General features: G+C 38.6%; 1 protein-coding gene across 18 annotated transcripts in view; it reads right to left on the reverse strand.

Moving 5' to 3' along the window:
• Positions 1–13910, reverse strand: part of foxp1b (forkhead box P1b) — a 155400-nt gene extending 141490 nt beyond the window's left edge. For 4 of the 18 annotated variants that reach the window (XR_006376258.1, XM_044181640.1, XM_044181717.1 and 1 more), the window contains exon 1: positions 13554–13906. The gene's annotated coding sequence lies outside the window, so the exon portion shown is untranslated. Of the gene's footprint in view, positions 1–13308; positions 13487–13553 lie in introns of those variants that run through there. The other 14 variants (XM_044181658.1, XM_044181674.1, XM_044181666.1 and 11 more) reach the window with 10 other exon arrangements.
• Positions 13911–16964: the final 3054 nt, after the last annotated feature.

A 16964-nucleotide genomic window follows, 5' to 3' on the forward strand; every position in this document is an offset into this window, starting at 1 on the left:
CATTTACTTAACATGCATTTACCGTTGTGCCCGTTAAAAGCCCATGACTAAATAATTTGGTTTTTTCGGGTGCCAGTTTCTGCTGTCAGCCAAATTGCGTTGTATGTGCGACAAAGAGAGAGCAACTGTCAAAGGGCTGATAAAGGAGGTATCGAGATGTTAACCACATGAAATCGCATTTACCAAGTATATTAACAGCCCTCAATCCATTTACCCCAAAGAAATCTCCCAGTGCGTTATGCACTGCACAAAATCCATAAACAGACAATAAACACATTGTAATTATAATGCCAACTCTTTAATTACGTGTGTCATTTGGGGATGGTCGAGTTTACTAATTGTCAGAGTGATGTGAAAGGACTGGGGGAGGCAAGAAGGAGATCAAGCCTCAGGCCCAATGAGAACCATATTCCCCACTCTCCAAGCGTGTTAGAAGGCAGAAAATTCAATTGGCATGGTTCCAAAGAAGAACAGTCCAAACAGCCTTAATCAGCAGGGACAAACTCCATGCAAATCATTTACATTAGCACAAGTGGAGAGAAATATCCACAAAGGTTTCATTTCCAGAACGTGCAAGCAAGGAACATCTTTGCCTCCTGTAACCTCACTGCCAGGTGTCTTTATACAAAAAAAGAGTTCAGTTCAGTTCCACTGACAGTCAGTTGCTACTGATCAAATCTTATACTACCTGAAGAGGCATCAAAGGAAAAAGGCACCTAAAACTCTTATCTAGCTGGAGTTAGAGTGGGATAGATATTTCACTCGATTTCACTTTATTTTCTAGCAGAAACTAATTAAATTACAGGACAGAAACAATGCAGAACGTGGATGCCACACTTTAATCGTATTATATTGCCAGTAAACAATAGATTTACTGCAGAATGTTAAACTAACATAACTTTAAGATTGGTTGTCTACATACTGTAGACTGTTGACTATTTTGTGTATTTTCACCTTGTTGACTCTTATTAGACCATCTTGTCTTACATTTATAAGCAGCAAATTATATGTTATTTATGTTATGTTGCCTTATGTTGTTTTATGAATTACTTACAAAATTGGTGAGCTAAACATCTTTCTTCCATGTCTTGATATTGCCTCCTCATAGCTCCAACACACCAGAATTAGCATATTAAGCCATTTATTGGTGAAGCAACACCAATAAATTGTTTGGAGCATAGTGAGCATTGGGAGTAGTTGATGTGGATAAAATCCTCTGTCACTATCTACGGAATCTTATATTGCAATATTGATATACATTGTGATATAAATTTGGAAATTTGTGGAAAATCTATTGTGAAACTGTTTATGGACAACGATGGCCTATTACACCCAGAGAAATTAAACTGATAGCAAGGATGGAACAATCCCTGATGGAAGACAAATTTTAATCTTGCAGATTAAGAATTATAATCTCAAAGTATGTATCACTATCTAACCCTGGTGAGCATATGGATAGACACTGTGGATTACACAGCAGGAGTGGTTTTAAATAGCTTCTATGGGCGTTTTTATGCTTTCTTTGCTTTGACTCTGGGACGCTATTGGAATCTATAGTAACCAGATTATTGTAACTATTGTAATTACATACTAAAAAGCTTTTCAGTGGAGTACTCCTTTAAAAATACTGAAATGGCTTTTTTTTTATATCAACAAGCCCTACTGCCGTGGAAATATTATATAGCCAAAATTCATATATACATATTTTTTCTCCAGCTGGATCCATGCATAGAACATTTTGCCATCAATAAAAAAGGAAAAATTCTTATATCTGAGAGGCATTCCATAAGAACAGACTCATGACCACATGAAAAAACAAGCTGCAAGTTATTTTTGACTTGAACTGAGCCACTTCCTATATGCGACAGACCGACTTTATGTGATCAAGGGTTTCCTTGCGTATTTTAGCAATGCAAACCAATTGGGATAGGACAGTTATTCACTATAATTTTAAGTGATCACCTCCATACATATTAACTTTTAGACCTACTTGCTGATGACAACGCAGGGGTAGCTGTAGTTAGCAACAGTACTGTCTGTTCAGGCAAGAACTTGTTTTTCCAAGTCTGGTCACATGATCTGGAATATCGTTGCTTATTTATGGATCAGAGTCCAAACAAGAAGTGAGTGGCCTTGAATAGCCTACAATATTAGCATATTTAGTATATGGCTGTGAATGTGGTGGACAAAGATCACAGAGTGAATTATTGAAACCGCCATAAGTACAGTACACCCTGAAAACACTTTGTGAGGTGACATCTCTCAGATGAATCATCAGCCAAGGAATGAGAAATGTCAGTTAGGCAATGAGAAACTGTCTCCACCATTGTTTACATATTGACTGGCACTATGCGGTTGGCCCTGATGAGAACAACACACGGCCTTCAATGACATGATCTCACTTGGTGGAAAAAGAGCTGTCACTGTGAATCTGGTAGGAGGGTGTGGCATTGCAATCAATGAAGATGGAGAGACTTAAACACAATCAAAACAAATCTATTTTTAGTTCCACAGCATGAAATCATACATTAGCTAAGCTGGTTCTGAAACAGTCGATCCTGCACCACCTACTCTACAATTTACTGCTCAAATTGTTCTCACCTCTCCTTTTCCATTCCTGTGTGTATGTGAGGTTCAACTGAACACTTCACTGTGGCCTGCAAGGTCTTTTACACAGGACTACTATTGATAAAAGAGATCAGAGTGACTAAGTGAAAGAGTGCATGAAGGATACAGAATTTTCATCTACTGTCCATCTCATATTCTAATGTAGCCATTATGCTCTAAAAAGAGACTCGTCTATTCATTTTATGGGGAATTTGCAAAAAAATGACACTGCAAGAGGGTTGGTGGGAGTGATTAAAATTCTTTGAATTAGCCCTTCAGTCACTGCATACAATTGTGTACACAGAAATGCACTCAAAATCCCGGCCCAACTCCTCTCTGTAGTAGGATATGAAAAGATTGATTTATTCATTTCTAACTGTGAGTTGTTTTCAGTGTGAGGAAGTGATTGGTCAACACATTAAAAGCGTGTACATCATGCGCTCCATGTACACAACATGAAAAGGCTTTTAGAAAACTATCCAGTAACTGATTGCTTAAACCACACCATATTGGCAGCATTTACAACAGGTGCTGTTAATTTCCAACAAAAAGCTGTAAACAGTAAATAGTAAATGGTTAACAGTAGCGAGTTGGGAGGAAAGCAACACTGAACATGTGTGCATGATGCAGAAGGCACTTTGATGTCACTTGTCAGTGTCACTCTATTACTCCCAGATTTCACAAACTGTGAAATGTTCCTGTTGCAGGAACACACTGGAATAATGTGAATCATATCAAGGCAATGTGATCGTTCATGCTGTCTAAAAAATACATTTAAAATTGAATATAGTGGGAATGAAAAAGCTCTCATGATTAACTTACAAGGACAGTTTTAACAAAATATTGCAATTAAAATATTTTCAAATATTGTCAATACACATTCACAACAAAACATTTGAAATTTGCTCACGCTTTGACCGCAGCTAACTGAAAACTAAAATATATATTAAGTATAAATAAGAGAATAAATAGAATGTGAAACAAATTTGGGTCCGTTTTTATACACAAACCTCATATTTGATGTGGTGTAACACACAGGCTTTCTACCCGTGTTTGACCAATACATAAGCCACTGCTATCACAGGTTCATCTCTGGTGCGACCGGTCGTCATCATTGTTCACAGAGACTCGGATCTGCAACTGATTTTCTATTCATATCACAGCTAACGTACAGAATTAGATTTTTTTTCTCATGCTTTTTACTATAGTACCTGGAACAAAATAAGTACCAAATAAAGTTTCAGTTCCATTTCAGATTCTCTCTCTCGTTCACCCACTCATACAGTCTTTCTGTTGTTCTCGCTGTCTTTATCTTGGTCTTTTTTTAGCCTTGTGTAGTCACTTAGATAAATGTCTTGTAAGCAACAATAACAATCAACAGAATTTCCAACCCTTAAATAAACGTGTGTTCACCCATTCATAAGAAAGCTGAGCAGTGTCAGGATCATGAAGCTAAGCCAGCATTAACTCATTCAGATCAACTGCAAATACTCTTTACGAAAGAGATGTTCAAGAGCTTATGTGTTATGTTTGTGCTCTTGTACAAAAACTCATCACTGAACTCCATAAGGTCTATCCTGTAGAACACCATTTTTTCCTCACCACTGTAAAACACTGTTTTTGACAGAGCACGTTTTACACATGAGCTATGTGCCTGTTGTTACCGCCTGCTGTTATGTCACCTGACTACCAGTGTGCGTGTGCATGCTTACTGTCAAGAGGTAAAGCACATTGGTCTTAGGAAACGGGGGAATACTACCAGCACTAGGTTATTACACAAAGTGCTGCTGAAGCGTCTCCTATAATCATTCAAACTGCATTGGAGATGAACTGACAACACAACTTTCAGTTGATAAATGGTGCAGCTATGATAGATTCATAACCATTCATTTCATTGAGTTTCGAGTTAGTGTGTTTTTTGACTTTAAAAAAAATATGGTTGACAGCTGCTACACTCGTACAGCTAGTGTCTGGGATTGACAACTGCATGTACTGGTGAGAGTGAGTCTTGTATTGTACAGAGCAGAGAGAAATGAGCACTGTGTATATGTGTATAGGCTTCGTGACACCTTGCTCCTATCTCCCTCTCTGTGAGTTACTGAACGAAAAACTGTTGGTGTGTTGTTGTACATACTGTGCAAATCAACCGAATACTTAACTTTATATGATGATATACACTGTTGTTGTACCACTAGTGTGAGGAGTGACAACTGTGTTTAGCTGGCTGTATGAACGTAGCGTAACGTAACTCTGCAGCTGCTTTCCGCCCCTGTATTCACTGCAATGACACCCTGACAGTAACTCTGTGGGAGTGGCACAGCAGGAGGATGGGTTTCCCACTCACAAACTTGGACCCAGATTTTCTTAATATCTGCTGCTGACCATTTCAAAGTTCCTGCATGCTGCCTGTCAGACAGCGGACTGCTGTGCTTGCTGCTGTATGATTCTGGTGAGACCTTTGCAGGATCAGTGGCAGCCACTGCGGCTGTTGCCTCCCGTTTAAAAGGGACTTTACACACATCCGCAGTCTCTGATGCTGAGCCATTCTGTGAAAGCCACAGATGTATCATACCTGACATGGATCTTTGTGTGGATCTCATCTTTAAACTTACTCGATAAACAGAAGCCTCAAATACTGTACATGCTGCAAGTCTATATAAATCCATGTACTGTCTAAATATTACTTCAAAAATCTTAAATTGCAGCAGTCTTGGCTTTTTCTACCAGGACTCAACTAGTGCGTGTTCATAGCAAACTACTGGGCTGGAGAAGGACAATCCCTAGCCACTGCCATTCCTAGCCACGGATGTGTTCAGCCAATTGGCTATAATAAACAAAAATGTTGTTTTTTGAAAACTGGGCTGGGACTTCATTATGACCTTTTGGCATTTAACAGAAATCTTATTCCTGAAATAACTTCTGATAAAGCCACATCTGAGGATAACCTCGTTCTTTTCCTCTGGCAAAGACACTTTTGAGCAAAGTTAGTCAGAAAATTGTGCCATGACCTGAGTAAAGACTTTACTGAAAGTACAAAACGTTAGCTACTATGCTTAGAGTTATAAATGGGAACAGCAAGGGGTCACAATTATCTCATAATGTCCAAAATCTCCATTTAAATTTTAACCAGTGACAAAGTGAAAATATATTGCCAACCTAGGGGTATAAGATACGGAAAAACACAACACGATAAAAACACTCAAGATAAGTTGATCGGGTTGAATTTCCATTATTGGGATAATCGGGAATATCTTCACGAGTGACCTGAAAAAGCTGTGTAGCTCGCTAACGTACAGTCCTATATTGATTTCCTGATTTATTTCGAAGTGCCACAAGGGGGAGCCTGTATCTTTCCAGTCATTCCAGGCAGGGGGGACCTTATGATTTATGATTACCTTATTTAAGATTGTTTGATTGTGTGTTTTTCACTAAAAAGGATGTCTGCTAAATAGATGTGTGTCCTATCTGTGATGCAATAAAAATATTTGTTTCTTAACAAAATGTAAGGTGCAGTGATTAGAGTTTTAAGCATATTTTGTTCATTATCGGGATAATATCGTGAATCGCAATTATTTCTGCCAGGACAATCGTGACATGAAATTTTCATATCGTCCCATGCCTAACTGTGATCATCACTATCTTGTTATTGATATGTTAAAATATTTGGAAAAGTATTCAAAATAACATAATGACTGTGGAAGGGCTTTCCTAAAACAAAATTCTGTAATTAAAAATGTATCTTCACAGTATTTCACACTAAAATAAAAATGAGAACTCTGAAGTCAAATTTAAATTTTGGCCTAGTATAATCATTTGGAAAGACATAAATGATACTACTGAATTATCACCCAGCCCTAACAAAGTCAGAGATATAGCTCCATATCTGAGTGCTTCTTTAATCACGAAAACAACAGTGACTACAATAAGTGTTTATCTAGTCAGCACATGCAGCAATAGGTTAGCCACACTATCTGCTTCAACACATAATTCCATCCCAGGCTAATCTATTGACCAAAGTGATAAACAAAAAAATAACTCCTGTGAAAATAACCATCACCAACTGAGTGGTTTGGGAATGAAGCTCCACCCTGTTTACAACACTGAGAACAAAAACAAACTCCCTCCAAGGAGCCCGGGCAAATGCAAGTCACACACTCCAACCATCACAGGCAAACAACAACAATGTCTGAAGATCTACTGGGAGAGCGGGCTATCAAACAACAGCAGCCTGCACACAAACAAGGTGTGCATCTCTGTATGTTTGAAGGAGTGAACTGGAGAGCGAGAGAAAGTGTCTGTGAGAAAGAGAGAGAGAAAGCGAGAGTTGGTGTGAAAGTGGAATTGAGTAGCAAACAAAGTCAAATACCACCCCCACCACCCCAGTCTCAGGTCAACTGAATCATCAGGAGTCAGGGAAGATACCGTCACCACCTTCCATGAATAGCTCACAAAACCACATCAGTATGACTTCACCGTGGCAAACCCAGTAGTTTGAGAACACTCTCCCTCAATATCCAGGGGACTCTGAATGAAGAGGTAATGAATCTCAGTTAACAAGGCTATTATCAGTGAAGGAACTACATCATCAGGAGGGACTCCAAATCCATGAGGCCCTTACATCCACTGGCCTTTTATTGTTGCTATTAACTGCTCAGGTATACTGGTAATAATTGTACCAAAAAATGCACAAAGATAAAAGTATCATGCTTTTGATCTCACACTGTACATCATCACAGTAAACAATGCGACTATGTAAGGGACACGGGCCCAATTAGCCATCTCTGCTTTCCGCTGTCAAGCATTTAAACAGCCTGCTAGGATGATAATAGTAACCTGCATACTTTCATCTGTGCTCCAGACTCATCAGCGAGGTAGCACCTCTGCTGAAGCGCTGCACTGCATCTTGGGTAATTACTGTTTCCCAATTACCACCCAGCTGGTAAATATATATCAAATAAACAAGCAACAACCCGTCAATTAGGAGCACCCTTTCATAATGATGTTTTATGTACAGTCAGACGAAAGTAGTGCGAAAACGGAGCATTCAACTTTAAAGTGAACTCGTATCAGTTAACCGCAGTTAAGAGCGCATCTGAACATAACAGTTTGTAAAATAATTAAATCACATGTGTTTTTGAGGCAATTAATATGCGCGTCTAATTAAAGGTGTTTTAATTGCCAAGAGGGCAAAAAATACAACATGGAAACAGTGCTGTTCCACAAAGAAAGGACTTAAAAATGAAACATGGCCTTTTCTTCAGAGATGAGTGAAGATGGACAGTAACATTGTTGAATTCAAAGGCAAAGAGAACAGCTGCAGTAACAGTCTGTCAACAAAATTTGCATTGCTGCTCTCTCCTCATCTCCATTACTCTCTCCTGTCTCTCCTCAAGCCCACGGAGCTGCCGGCTTAGATCTGAGTACTCTGATGGCTTATCACATAGCGAGCAGCAGGCTAAGCTGGAGTGATGCGCCCAAAAGACATGATCAAAGCACACCAACTTTCCACCCAGCAATGATGATGGAAGAGCAGGCCTTGCCATGTTATGTTTCTTATTAGGCTGGGACTGCCAACTGAAAACACAGCCAAGAAGTCAAGGCCCTTAATGATGTGCTCCTGCAACCTTATTTTAACATTACACTGCCTACTACAGGGTTTAAGTAATAGTCTGACATTTTCACATTAGTAAATGTCAGTTTTGCTACTCTCATTCTCACATTGATATAGCATAATAATGATTTAACCTATAGCCAGATTATGCAAGCTTTTACTTGGCAGCTCTTAGCATCCAGTTTTGGACAGGCCTTAAGATGTAAAAACTTTGGTGCAAGTGAAGACTTTTACATTTCCAGCAGCAGCAACACCGGCTTGTTTGGCATAAACAGAAGAAGATGTGAGATAGCACGAGCAGCCACCACAGCTGAACAGAAAAGTGCAAACTAAAACGTCATAAACAGACAAAGACAAAATATTTCACAGATCTAACCGCAGAAAAGTGATTTCTGGCAAGGGAAAGCACAAAAATGTCAAACCATACAACATCATCAAAATTAAAAAAAAAAAAATAGCTTAACCTTTACAAATTACAACTTGAAAGTGACGCTTCTTCTTACACTCTCAGGCCACCTTGTCTATTTCAAGTAAATATCACATCAAACCAGTGAGGCCACCTTTTCAACATGCATGGCACCATATGAGGTAAGGAATAGCCTAATTCCAACATTAGCTGCTCCATGAACCCAACAGTCACCACATTATTTTGTTCTGACTTTTCCAAAATTGCCAGAAAGCAAAATGACTTATTGAAAATTGTGACGATGGATAAAATAACAATCAATATTAGGATCTACATCACTTTATGCTGCGAGAGATATCGTTTTGGAGAGCCGGGATGCAAATTATTTGTTGTTGTCTGAACATAAACTTTCAAACTAAAAAGTTCAAACACAGAGAAGAATCACTTACAGTTTGAAACTCTGGGGGCAACAGTACCATGTTGCCCTGGAATGACAAACACAACGACATGTGAGCATGTCAGGTTACGTCAGAGTAATACCTAAACCTTCTCAGGGTAAAAATTCATCAACGCATATTTGATAGAAAATGTCCTAAAAATGAAAGCCACGTCATAAACACACGCAGACTGACATACAGACTGGACAGCTGATGGAAACAGGTGCTGAGGTGTCGCCTGGCAGCTGAGCACAGCTTGTAGCATATGTTTGAGCCCCTCATGTCTGGACAAAAATGTTTGTAGCTTACCTGCATCATTCCCAAAACAGACAAGTGCCGTGCCATTAAGGAAACTCTGCTTTTAAACTGACTTTAAGTTATTACATGCTAAGAGGCTCTTGCACTCACTCAAAATGAAAACAGGGAATCATTTGCCTAAAAAAAACCAACCATTTGGTAGTATATAAAGTATATAAAGAATGAAAAAAGAAACAAAGAAGGCTTGCACTTACTCTACCAGCGACACAATTCATATCACTATCTAAGCATTTTCTAAATTGACAAAGTTTTGTTTATTTAAATAATGTGTGAACACTTATGTCTGAATATGAAAGATGTAAAAAAACAACAACTAAATGTATACATCTTGAATAGGTTTCAGAGTTTCACTACACTCTCTATTACTACCCTAATAAAGGTGTTAAATCTCAATGCAAACCACACTACAGTGCAATATCCTTCGTTCCAAGTCATCTTTATTTTGTTTGAGAAGTGTCCGTCAGCAACGTGCTCAGTATAATCAGTTTTTTCCTGCAGTGTTCTCAAGTATCAGATGAGTATTTACAAAAACACATTTTACCTGGATTAAAATCTGTTGATATTACTCTGAGAATTAGAAAACAAAAAGGGACTGAGCAAAATATTTTTTACTGGTACCATTGCAATATAGCTTCTTGATAAAGCAGAGGCTGTTGTAAATGTTACGCAGCCCATCTAGCCTAATTCAAACTTACAGTAACTGCATGCACAACAGGCCAATTATTTATTAAAAACAACAACACTACTTTTATCTGAAACCAACACACCAACAACTCATTTAATACACCAACTTGACAGATAAAACTAAATATACAGGATACTTTGATATTTTCCAATAAAGGATAATCCGTATCCCAATGTTGTACTGAATTCTTGAAACACAACACCAGTAGTAAATTCATTTTGTAACTCAAGTTAATTGATTGTAGTTGCATGCTCCCTCTCCTTCCATGCAGAAGGATGACATTTTTTGTCTGCACCCCTCCCTTTATTAAGGACAGATGACAGTAGAAGACAGTAATTAATGGCTGCATGAGTTAATGGCCATCCTGAAGCATTCTGCAGTCTCCATAGAGACTGAGACGCTGCACAAAGCACACCTGAAGCTGTCCACTCTCTGACCAATCGCCTTCCCTGGCACAGAGAACCGTCTGCCTGGGCACGCCACAGGGGCCGGGACACACTAACCTTTACCCTGGAAATATTGTTCTCCTTTCCTTTGTTATCACTTCCATTCATGTAATACAGCACTAATGAGCGCACTGCACTCATATTCATATTGGCAGTACTGTTCCCCTTTGTGTTGTGTGAATCAAACATGCAAAAAAAAAAAGAAAAAGAAAAGAAAATCACATGACAAATTCATGTACCAGAAAATTCCCCTTATTTATCTGTCACTTGTCTCGCTTTGTGCAAAAATGTTTCAAGCAAGTGGTTTGAGGTCTTGTATCTGAAATCAAATGAAGGGTGAAGGCGGCAAATAAATCTGAAAGAAACAATGCAGCAAACGTAGAACCTGAATCCCACACTGGACCTGAAAATACCTCTCCTTACCGTTTAGCTGCAAGCAAAGGGTGCACAGTCAGCTTGCAGCCCCTCCGTACCCAGCACAGGGCATTTCAATGTGTGTTCACAAATACTGTGCCCAGATGAAAGAGAGCACCGCTCCACTCAGGGATGGGAGTCCCCACACTGAATGCATGAGTGACTGATTACTTTCTTACTAGCTGAACCTCACCTCTCTACAAAGTAGAACCTTAGCCCCAGCCTGAGGAGGCCAAACTAGAAACAAGGGCTTTCCAAATAATACAAAATCACAGATTGGTGCGCTGAGGATCTTGCGTCATTACAATGCGTACAGCTGCTCTTCCTCAAATTTCAAGCTTTTTCACTTTCCCCCCTGCCAACTCAATTTATTCAGTTGTAGTACGGGGCAAAGACAGTACAGTCATTTTTGTTTCTCGAAGCAAACGCAGGGGATGGTGTTAGGTTGTTCCCATCAGAAACAGCAGAAGGCTGAATGTCTGTATGTAACAGCCATGCCAAGCAGCAGGCCTGGAAAAGTTGCAAAGAAAGTTCATCCTGTGTTTTAAAACCTGGGTCAGCATTTGCGAAGGTCCATTTCTGCATAAGTGAGCACACAAACCCCAGTGCCTGTTCAAATAGTCTGCAGCTCTCTCTCAGGCAGCTCATGACAACAGCCCAGCAGCAGCACTGTTTGATCTCCAATGTTTTCCTTAATCTGGGTTGTCAAGGTTCGCTTGTTGGAGGCTGTTTACTTTACTTCTCCTACAAAAAAAGTGTTTTTTTTTTCCCCTCAGACAATGACTAATCCAAAGACCAAGAAGGAGGGAGCACTGCCAGCAATAGTTGTTAAAGCTGCAGTTTTCCTTTTGTAAATTTTCAGATGGTTTTAGTCCTGCTGTTGCCAGCAGCAGATTTACTGTATAAAATATTAGGGTAATATTCCATTCTTATATGTATGCAGTTCACTTTCAATTGATGTACATAATCTGTAGCTTTTTTTTAATTAAATTATGTTTTTTGGTGAAAATACTAATTCTGTCTGACTTATACAAATAACTAATAAATCAACATGGATTAAGTACAGGAGACATTTGTTTATACTATGTATATATACATTTATAAGCTGCACAGTAAAATTCATTATCATATTGGTTACTGGTGTCCATTTGTCTGTAATACAACTGTTATAAAATGTTAATCAAAACAGAAAATAGATCTAAAATATGTTGAATATGTTTACTTGATTGCTTTGTTTTGAAGGTATTTCTACATGGCAAAACATTTCTTTCTCAAATACATTCCTTTGGACAGTGCATTAGGATAACATAACGTTGATCCAGAAACTATTCACTGCACTTACACACTATAGCAACAACAGGTAATTGTTGATTGTTAATTTAACAAAAATGGGAACTCTTTTTTTTCTCACATGCCATAATTAAGTGCTCTGAAACTTCAGCCTATTTGCAGTTAAGAAAACGGCTAACTGTAACCCACAGCATATATGACTCAATAAAACCACTTAGTTCAAACTTTGAGCAATACAGTTAAATAAGGCATAACGTCAAAAACGTTTGATGTTGAGGTGTGACTGTAAGTTGTCACCGCAATAATTAAAAACGAATTCACTAAATCCTTTGTGTTAATAAGAAGTTAACTATGAGGTGAATATCCGCTTTAGATATATTGTGTACAGCCTCATCGCTGGGCAGACAAGCCACACCAAAACAACAGCCTTCAATAACGTCGGTGATGCCAAATAAAAGTCGGCCTGCTTATTAGCTAAAGCTGTAGGCTGTTCCAATTATAATAACTATACGTTAGTTTAGGGCAGTTGTAATGTCTTCCTCCGGTTTTTCGGAGTTTGGAGCACAGCTAGCACGTGGGGAAAAGCTCCTTCCCTGGTCTTACTCCAAAGAAATCACGGCACTCTTTAACTTCCCTTTCACCGTGTGAAGATAAAAACTTTTACGGCTCTATCCTTAACAGGTAGCGTTATAATTACGGACTGTTAACGGCTATCGCTTACCAGCACTTTATGCCAAACTAAGGTTATAAAGATGCCGGGGTCTCATGAGTAGCCTCAACTAAGTTAGAAACCCAACTTTCCAAAAAAAAAAAAAAAGTAGAGGATACAACACTCGTAGTTACAAAAAGCACTCTTATAACAGCTGCTCGTTACATAGACATTAAACAGCGCTACCAATCAGCCTACGTGAAAATAATACAGGTGTTTGTTTACTTGTTTATTTCACTAATTGTAACAATTCTAGGAAACAGCAGGAAAATAAAACGAAGACAAACTCCGTGTGTGTTGAGTGCAGCAGCAACAGCAGCAGGTATGTAGATACGATAGGCTACAACAAGGCTAATGTTAACATTATGATAATAGTGAAACTTACCAGAATGGAAACGCTTTACAGCAGCTAACAGGCGCACGCGGAGGGTACCGATTTGCTAGTAGGCTATGAGATAACGAACCAGTCAGTGCACGCGAGCTTGTGTACTGAGAACGCGTGCGACAACAAATCACACTGTAAACACCAACAATATTACTCCGCCCGCCTTGGTGTTGGTGGCGAGGTGGTGGTGGAGGTGGGGGGACTAACTAACTAACTTAACTACAAGGAGAAAGACACAATCTTACCGAGGGCGTCGAAAAAAAAGCGAAATGTGGAGTTTCACACTCGCTCCCTTCCAGTCCGCCTCGTAGGGAAAGGCACGAGCTCCTTTCTTAATGTTGTTATTAGATTTTAACACGCCGAGAAAAGAAGGAGAAAAAAAGGAAGAATCGCGGATTTGGATGTTGTTGTTTTGATGTTCCAAGTCCGTGACGTCATATCCACCTGCTGGGGTAAATAACGTTCATTGCTTCGCAGATCCTTCATAGAAACATCATAGTCACAAGTACAATTCAGTAGCACTTAGTAGCACTTAGTAGGTCCTTTCTATGGGGAAATGTAATGATATGCATTAGTTTTAGCTGAAAGTGTGACAGGAGAGAGGGGGCTGTCAGAAAAGCTAAAATGTCTAAGCTGACTAATTACAACTGAGGCAGAATGAACTTCTATTATTTCAGAAAATTCTCCTGTCTTTTTTTTTTTTTTTTTTTGATCAGTGGTTCATCATAATTGTTCCAAAGCTTCACTGCAAAAAAAAGAAAAAAGAAATGCTTTGACATAATCATCAACGATGTTTTAATTTCAACTGTGAGGAGTTTTAACTATTGAAGGGGGGTGGTGTTATGGTTTTGAAAGTGACAGTGTAGGCTAGATAACCAGAGTGCAGGTTCGTGCAGTTTGCTGTGGTTATATTTGCTGTGGGCCAATTCTTCATAATATTTTGAAGGGGACATGACTGCATCGAAATTTCAACAAAGTTATTAAGAATCTCTGCTTGGCATATTTTTTTTTGTGGTTGAAAAGGTTTTGCTCACCCGCTAAACAGTTTTCCCTTAACATGACTGTCACAAGAAGTGCAAAAACATTATGGCAGTAATTAAAATCTGTCACTTGCCCCCTGAAGACGAGAATTATCATGGGCCAGTTCAACAGTCCAGTTAACACTCATTGTAAAGCAACATTAATTTAACCTCAAGAGAAAATATTATAAGTCATTTTTTTGTCCTTGATCAAGGTCTGAGAAGCACAGCTCATTTCGCTGTGGACAACATTACATTTATCATGGCTGCATCTGGCAGGAATGCTGCTGATGAACCCTCTTCAGAAAGTCTGTTTCTTAGTAGAGAGCGCCACCCTCTGACCATGCCCCGTCACAGGAAAAACTACTCTAATATTTTCACAGAAAAACCACTTAATCTGTGGTATGTGAGTTTATGAGGATTTTACTTAATCTTTCAACGTACGCCTATTATACGCTATGTTTTCTACACATTGTACTGTGTTGCAGCTACTGTAACTGCTACAGTTACTGGCGGCAAACACAAATAATTATGGTAATCACAAATCACAAGTCACTGTGTTGTGGTCTATTACAACATGTTTGCTCTGCATGCAGCAGCGCACTGTTTTGCTGTCAAGCTCATGTCCTCTGAGCTAGCACTGTCATACTCACGCTCCTGTTCTGCTTCTACTGGTGATTGATCACTGGGCACAGAAATATAATCTTCATCAGGCCACGTCTTCATTTTCAATATTAAACAAAGTTCTGCTCTGCCGTGAACTGGACACACCAGCAACAACTGTACCGACTGTGACTGTAAACTAAGATAAACAAACGTCTTCATGTTTTTGTCTGCGTTAATTCATAGTAACAGTGACACAAAATGAGGCCAAATAGGAAAACACGACATTACAACAACACTATTTCCTGTTACCTGCATACCATGAAAAAAAAAAACCCCACTCACATACCTGGGGTCTCTAAAGAGTGTATAATATTTGGGGAGAAAGACATTTGGAAAGACAACAATTTACACCAATTATGTAACAAGTAGTTTCATCATGTACAGACATTAATCATACAGTAAGAGTTGTATCAAAGCCATTTAAAATGTATTTCTGTAGTTTTATTTTTCCTTTTTCTGAATGCATATTCTTGATCCCACAACTCAAAGTCGTCAAGCATAAAAAAATGCCATATTCTCTATGTAAAGATGCATTGTAATGAAAGATGAAAGATTTGACCTTTTGACAGCACTACTAAAATATTCTTATCTGGCCTTTGAACATGTCTGTTTTGCTCAGTGGTGAATTTATGATGACATTCTTATACTTAATGTAATTTTATCTCTTATGGTATTCTACATTATTCCCATTATATTCCTAACAGGATTTTCAGTTTTGCTATGATTTGTATAATAGAGCCAATCCTACAGGCTTTCATAGGATTACTGCAGGGGTTTTTTTTTTTTTTTTTTTTTTTTTTCAAAAGGTTGTAAACATGATTGTCTTATGTAATTAATGAGAACAATTCAAATGTTTGTACAGTGTTATGAAGACAATCTAACACATGATCTAAGCTTTCTAATTCTTCAGTGGCTTGATCTGCATGTCAATACTGGATCTATGAGCTCAGCGGAGCCCAGCAGCCATGTGTCTGGGTCTGAATTTATTATCATGTTTTGTTGGTGTCACACTGGTGATGTGTTGTGTGGATTAAGGCCCTGACTTGACGGAGTGCAGTTACAAATTAATTGAGGATAACTATCAGTTACGTAACAGCCTCTCCACACGTACGCGTGCACACAACAAAGTAATTAGCTTTCTGTTAATTAGGTAATTAAGCAAATGAATAGGAGCTCCTCTTGATTCCCAAAGGGGGATGGATGGCTTTCATGCAGTGTTTTCCCCTTGCTGCTGGGGGCTGCAGCATTCAACATGTAATGAAAGGGAGAGGGCTTCTGGAGAAGCTATACAGATAATGACCAGCAAAGAACTATCAAATGAGTGAAAGAAGGAGAAACTAGAAAACATGATACCTTGTGCACCATTCCTCAGTTGTAGATATATTAGGCGGTTGATGTGGCTTTTTTTTTTTCATTTCCAGTCATCAAACATAAATAAATAATGAACAAAGATCATTCTTTTTATAAGGTAAAGCCTTATAAGGGCAATCTTGAGATCTAAGGATTGCACCAATTTTAGTTTTTCTTCCAAATTTATGAGCCAAACGTGAAAATGTTTTAATGGTGTGACCATGTTTTTATTTGTTTAATTTAACCCTTTAAGGCAGATATCAATAAATCACAAAGGAAGTTTATTACTTCAGAACAAATCATCTCTAAATGTTGTTTTTGTTTTTCAACATCTAATCTTCAACAAACGTATCCATATGTCCATTGTAGAGGACACCATGCACTTCAACAACAGTTCAGTATGTATAATGCAGTTTACCTATGCATGATTCTGATAACATTGCGTGGTGCTGTTTGAGTACGCAAGTGATAGTGAAGACAATTTACATGATTACTTAGGGGTGAGTGGGAAAATAGATCCCGTCTCTTTAATGCATTGTGTCCATGAAGTGGACAGTTATATCTGCAGTCACATAAAAGAAAACTAGAAAAAAGAAAAACACAACAGAAATCACACTGATA

The sequence above is a fragment of the Siniperca chuatsi genome, linkage group LG2 (genome assembly GCF_020085105.1).
Source record: "Siniperca chuatsi isolate FFG_IHB_CAS linkage group LG2, ASM2008510v1, whole genome shotgun sequence".
Classification (NCBI taxonomy): Eukaryota; Metazoa; Chordata; class Actinopteri; order Centrarchiformes; family Sinipercidae; genus Siniperca; species Siniperca chuatsi.